Source organism: Lactuca virosa, chromosome 1 (genome assembly GCF_052849685.1).
Source record: "Lactuca virosa cultivar CGN04683 chromosome 1, Lactuca_virosa_CGN04683_v6, whole genome shotgun sequence".
Taxonomy (NCBI): Eukaryota; Viridiplantae; Streptophyta; class Magnoliopsida; order Asterales; family Asteraceae; genus Lactuca; species Lactuca virosa.
In genome coordinates, this window is record NC_136426.1 from 99,800,966 (window position 1) to 99,808,273 (window position 7,308).

Consider the following 7,308-nt stretch of genomic DNA (forward strand, 5'->3'; position numbering starts at 1 on the left):
AAATACAATCACAAACCGATCCAACATCGGCCTGCACACGCAGTTCGTGAGATCCATGAACGTGGCTGGAGCATTGGTGAGCCCAAAAGGCATCACCACAAACTCGTAATGACCATAACGAGTCCAGAAAGTTGTCTTCTGCACATCCTCCTCTCTAACTCTCATCTGACGATAACCCGATTGCAAATCGATCTTGGAAAACCAAGATGCACGCTCGTCAAAAAGATCATTAATCCTCGGGATTGGATAATGGTTCTTAACCGTTACCTTATTCAGCTCCCGGTAGTCAATGCACATATGATGAGACCCATCATTCTTCTTCACAAACAAGATCGGTGCTCCCCAAGGCAAACTGCTCGGTCTAATGAATCCCTTTATGTAACATTCGGAATGCATGTATTTACCCTTTTAACCCTTGAAATGAAATTTATTTGCAAAGGAGGTCCCTACGTACGTTGGGCGTACATATGTGTACGCTTAGCGTACTAGGGTGGTTTGGACGCGAACATGTACCACATACGCGGGACGTACGTGGTTCGTATGTTCATGGGTCAGATTCCATAAATAAAATTGATAATTAAACATGAATAAATTCTTGATGCAAACATATCCGGATTTTAGAAACTTATGTCTTAAACATCCAAATGAATATTTAAAACATTCATGGAAACATGTTCAAACTAAAACATTAATACTAACATAGATAAATTCAATCACAGGCGTCGACGTCGTTAGATAATGATTCAATCGTTCATGTCGCCGTTCTTGTGAGATACTGAGATTATTTAGGGCAAACGTCAAACGTGATGCAATGCAAATCAACAGATGGTTACTCGCGGGTCAAATGGTCAATGATATTGGGTATTCTATCGTAGTATAAAGTATAAACTATATAGTGTATAATTATTGAGAAACTCATATATGACCTGTTTAATAAATGGGTTGACGGGTTGAAAAACTCAACCCAAACCCGTTTATTTCGTGTCGTGTCGAGAATTGTCAGACCTAATATCAATACAAAACCATTGTCTAAGGATACATTGCACCGTAATCGTTTAGTGATCATAAGTAAAATCACAATAGAGGATAATCTTAATGTTAGAATGTTTTTTATTCTCTAAATTTGTATCTATCTCATTTCATTTCTTAATCGTAGTGATAATTTATGCAACACGTATCAACTCATATTTAAGTTTAAGTCATAACTATACTTACGCATTTTTGCATATTTTGTTAATAGTAAACACTATGGATACGACTTGTACTTCCGCTATTACAATTCATCATGTAACTTGTCTAGGTTTATATTTCATATTTTTATTTGTTTACTTGGACAACCAATACTAAAGTATGTCGGCAAAAACTGACCCGTACGATCTATTCGTTTGCTAAAAGAGACATTTTTATTTTGGTCTAGTATAAAAGAGAAAACCTAGCCTATATAATTGTATATTTAAAAAAAATGATTTATGATTTTAATTAGTAATTCTAACTTGCATTTTTTTTTTTAAATATAACAACGTTTATGGACAAAACAAAACCAAAAAACAACCATGTTGAATGATCTAAGAACCAAAATGAATAACATAAACATAAAGTATCATGACAAGACATGAAGGTCAAAGAGCAAATAAGCAACCAAAAGGCATTTACACATAATAAAACCATCATTAATTTGCCAAACTTCAAATACAAGCATACAACATGAAAACGTGTTGCATATACTTACATAAAGATCTTTCTCCATTCTCCAATACTAAGAAACTTACATGATTAAAAGCCATAGTTGGATATATATTATCACAATAATTTAGAATCAAGAACGTACTAAAATGCTTTGATTTGTTTGTTTTATCGAATGATGTCTAAGCCAATATCAATAACTCATAATCACATGCATTTTAGTATATTCTTGACTTGATATTTATACGAGTAATCATGCAAATAGACAAAAACAACACAAAACCATAGATATTTCAAATTTAACTTATACTTAAGCCACACCATTGTTGGAATAGTCTTCATCCATTAAGCTTTTTTTCCTGATCACCAAATTCCGTATGTAAGAACAAATGAATGAGATGTTACATCAAGAAATAACCTTAACTTATCGTTTTATATGCATGATTAGAAGGAGCTAATTACCTTGTTTATGGCGCTTCTGAGTTAAATGAGAATGAGGATGCTTGTTGAGATTTCCATGGCGAACACCACCGGGTCGGTTTCGGTTTGGTGGAGGCCTATGAGAATGAGTTTCAGGTCCACGATAATCGATATCATAAACTTCTGAACCTAATCCATGCTTATCTGCACAATTAACCAGAATCCTCATCAAATTTAATTAGTCTAACGATTCAGATCGACGAGGAATGAGAAAGTTTATATATAGACGCCAGAGAAAAGAGATAATGAGTTTAATATGCGACTTTACTGATGAATCATATCAATCGGATGAATGATGATTTATGAATAGTAAATTCCATCACATTGCGATAGTAAGTAGAGCTAGATTAGCTCAGATTCAAGTTTATAAGAAGTTATATATATCCAAAATCAGAATTCAAATACCTACGAGGCGGATTTACGGAAAGCACAAAATTGATTTGAGCATAAAATTCCGAAGAGACGTGCAATTCGACGAATTAAATCTCTAGACTGGTTTAATCATGCGGAAAATCATATGATTCATTAGTCATTGATGGTACCATCGGTTAAATCGCTTAAAAAAATCAATAACTCTAAACGAAAATCGTGGAATATCAACAAACTTTAATTTCCTGTTTTGATGTGACGAACGAAATAGAGAGAAATGAAGCGTAATCAAACAAACAAACCTTTGGAGAAACCAGGCACTGCAAGTAGGAGGAAGATGATGAAAACAGTAGTCATGCAACTCTTCAGATCCATCGCAATTCGCAAATGTCAGAGAGAGAGAGGGGGGGTGGTGGTGATAAATGCAAGAGAGGAGTGTAATGACGGAGAAGCGTGGTGGTGGATGGAGGAGGAGGTAATGGGCGTCTCTATAAGCATTTGAAACCGTCACCATCTTCACAGCCTATTACTTGCTATGATGTGTAGTACTCATCTTAGACTTTATTTTTCAAATTTTTTATTATTCATGTTTCAGTAAAAAACTAAAAATCATCTTACGTAATTTTTACATGCAGTTTTTTTTAAAAAAAAAAAAAATTCTAAAACGATATTGTTTTATGCATTTTCGCAGGTAAAACCTAGGAAAAAAAATTTAAATTTTTTTTTCGCAACTTTAAAAAAGTAAGATAAATTTATCGTTTTCTCCCAAATTAATAGAAACATTTTAGAACCGACCATCTCCATCAAGAGCTTTAAGGACTCGTTGCTTATATATATATATATATATATATATATATATATATATATATATATATATATATATATATATATATATATATATATATATATATATATATATATATTTATTTATTTATTTTTATTTATTTTTATTTTTTTTAGTTAATTCAAGTTCCGAAAATAATATTTAAAAAAAGAATTTTTAGATTTTTCCATTTATTTTGCATTTTAAAATTATTTTTTAGAATATGTACAGTGTAATATTCTATTAGAATATTTCACGTATTTTTCAAAAAAAATGGATTTTTTTTTTATTTTTTTAGTTAATTCAAGTTCCGAAAATAATATTTAAAAAAATAATTTTTAGATTTTTCCATTTATTTTTCATTTTAAAATTATTTTTTAGAATATGTCAGTGTAATATTCTATTAGAATATTTCACGTATTTTTCAAAAAAAAAACGGGATTTTTTTTTATTTTATTTTATTTTATTTATTTATTATTTATTTTTTTTAGTTAATTCAAGTTCCGAAAATAATATTTAAAAAAAGAATTTTTGGATTTTTCCATTTATTTTGCATTTTAAAATTATTTTTAGATTTGGTCTCACGGTCTCACAAAATTAGAATGGTCTCAAATGAACCTGAACATATATATATATATATATATATATATATATATATATATATATATATATATATATATATATATATATATTTGATATTTGATAGTATTTGAGATTAATAGAAAGGAGAAAAATAATGATTTGACATCTATTTTGTCTTAGTATTTTATTTAATTAATCTAAATATTTAATATTAATCAAACTAAATATAATTAGAATATATTAGATTCTATATGTTTAAAATAATGATAGAGTTGTAAATAGTGTTAGCTCATTAAGTTATTCCAATTGTTTTTTTCATAAATAAATAGTTTAATATTAAATTTAGAAAAAAATAAAATAAGTAATAAGATATGTCAAAATTAAAACACAAGATCTAAAATCAACATACTAACTTTTCAAGAACATTATTAAAGAGCATTTCAAATTTATATATCGAATTAACATTTTATTTACCTTGTAAATATATTCCTGCTCAATCCAAATGTCAACTAGTTGGGAAAATAAAAGTAAATGGGCTTTAATAGTGGGCCCAACATGTAAAGAAGTTAGCTGGGCTGACATAGATGCTGAAAAGATTAGTCCTTTTTGTAGGCGTGTATATTGAATAGGATTTCTAAAAAATATCTCAATTTAAAAATTCTGACTTTTAATTATTTTTTAATTTGGACATATTTCACTTTTTAATCATCAGAAAAATAGTTCAATTATAGGTTTCGTCATTTTAGTTTTTAATTTAAAGATAATATATTTTTTATATTTAACTTTTTTTTTTAAATGGACTATTTAAAATTTTGTTTAGTGTAATTTTTAATTTAAAAAATTATGTTTTTGTTTTCTGTCGTTTACTTTGGGTAAAATTTTGGTTTACTTTGGGTAAATCACAGCCTCACAGGATCATTTTTATAATTTCTTGTTCTAAAATAAAAAAATAAATTAATTATATTTTTCGTCTTTTTAGTTTTTAATCTAAAAAGGTATATTTTGAGCCATTTTTTTCAATTTTGTTATTATTATAAATTAATAATATTTGGTTTAGACAATAGGTTATTTTTATTTGTTTTTTAATTTCTTTTATACTTATATACTTCAAATATATAAATTACCCAAGTAATTTTACATACCATATTTTTTATTAATTTATTCAGTTGTAATATATCAAATTAATAAACCCGACGCAACATGCAAATAATCACCACTTGTTTTTATGCAAATTTGCATAAACTTAACGGATAAAATTCGTGTTTCCCGTTAAATCTGATTCAAGGACACAACAAATAAGTTGTGTAAAAGACAACGACGACGACAAAAAAAAAAAAAAACTTTATTTATAGTTTAGGTATCGAGTAATCATATTTATGCTGGATTAGGTGTCTAAATCCATAACTATAATTGGTATGTACTTGAATTGATAGTAGCACAGTCCTTTTGGGTTGCCTTTACACTGACAACTAGACAATAGGATCTATTGAGACAGAGGAAGAATTTATTATTTGATTAATAAATTGTAATAAATGATTTATTAATATATTATGAAAATAATATATTAATTAGAAATCATATTATTTAATTAATATTTAATCATAAATTAATTGAAATTAATTTTGGGATTAAATGAACTAATTAAAAGTGCAGGGACTATTTGACAATTTATTGATAGTTGTGGTTTTGGGCTCTAGAACCCTCCTAGATGGGTTGGACGAAATCTTCTAGGAATACCCTAGAAATTTCGTCCAAGGGCCTCTTGGATGGGGTTCTTGGGCTGCTTAGGCCTTAATCTAAGAAATTAGGGGTTCCTCCTTAAAACCCTAGTTTTGGCTCTAAGCTACCAACAACTATATAAAAGGCATACCCCTTTGACATTTCGACCACCATTCTAAACCCTCAGAAGAGCCGAAATTTTGAAGCTCCCTCCTCTTCCTCTTCTCTCATATCATCCTCTTGCTAAGTGTGTTTGTGAGTCGTTAGAGGTTGTAACGCTTGGTTTAGGTATTGTTCAGTTTTCAACATTTTTAGAGTTTTGGGATGGAACTCGACGAGTTGGGAGCTCCAACTCGTCGAGTAGAGATCAGTTTAGACACGGAATGAAGGGTCTACTCGACGAGTTGGAAGGCCCCAACTCGACGAGTAGACACTGGGAGGGAAAACCCTAATTTTCAGGGTTTGTACCCTATTTAAAGGCCTTAAGCCTCACTTGTAGCCTCCCTTACCCCCCCCCCCCTTTGTCTATAGAAACCCTAAATCGTGTCTCATCTCCCATTTTGAGTGTGTGAGGACTTAGGGAGTGATTCTTGGTGCTCTTTTGGAAGGAACTTGAAGCTTGAAGAGGTTGGATTGAGTGGAAGGCAGTAGATCCGGGATTTCCTCCAGTGTGGCAACCATTTTAAGGTATAAAGTCGAAACTTTGACCTTCCATTGCTTAGATCTCCTTCTATGCTAGTTTATGGCCATTATTAGCCTAGTTTGGTACCATTCTTGGTTTTGAGCATGATATGAAGATATGGCTTCAGATCTGGACATCTCAGGGCCTTTGGGGACTTAAAGTTGCCAACTTTATCAATTCTTGGCCCTCCTTCATGCTCTAAGTCCCTTGACAAGCTTTGATTAAGTGTTTTTAGCCTTTAATGCCTTGCATGGATGTAAAGTTAGCAACTTTACGTGGTATCTCAACCATAGGGGGTTGGATCTGTAGGTTGGGGCTTTAGATTCGACTGAAAAGGGGCTGAATATGTTGAGACAGGGGAAATCGACGAGTTGCCTGGAAACTCGACGAGTTGGGTTGGGTTTTCCCGTTTTTTGGATACTAAGTGAAGTCGGCGAGTTGGTAAGACAACTCGGCGAGTTGGCTAGGGTTTTAACCAGTCTTCTGAACAACGAAGGAAATCGACGAGTTGCTAGATGCACTCGACGAGTTGGGTCAACATGGACTGTTGACCTTGACCGTTGACTGTTGACTTTGACCAGGAATTGACTAGGGTTGATTGATGAATCAAGGAATCGAGTAATGAATTAATCAGAGTATGAAATCAAGTAATGATGCGAGATTTAGACACAGGATGTAAATATGATCTTGTTTCAGCTCTATTACGCTCTCAAGTTTTACAGAATACAAATGACAATGCTGTAAAGACCCGTTTCCATGACTCTAGTAAACACTCCTATTTATAGGAGAGGAAAGCGTACAAAAAATATACTAAGGACTAAGCGTTAAGCTTCGAATACAATGCCCTAGTAAAATAGATTACAAAATGTTCGAAGACACTAAAACAAACTTCGACTAATTACAACACTTCGACTCTAACAATCTCCCCCTTTGTAATCATAGTCGAAGTCTTCAGTTTGTAAGAAGTGTG

The 7,308-nt window shown here is 31.4% G+C and overlaps 1 long non-coding RNA gene across 1 annotated transcript; it reads right to left on the reverse strand.

Annotated features, from left to right (window-relative positions):
* Positions 1–1,648: 1,648 nt before the first annotated feature.
* Positions 1,649–3,034, reverse strand: LOC145105822 (uncharacterized). The gene is made up of 3 exons (XR_013707416.1): positions 2,835–3,034; positions 2,146–2,307; positions 1,649–2,042 (listed from the first exon to the last, which is right to left on the reverse strand). It is a non-coding gene; the product is annotated as an uncharacterized LOC145105822 (long non-coding RNA).
* Between the last annotated feature and the right edge of the window lie 4,274 nt (positions 3,035–7,308).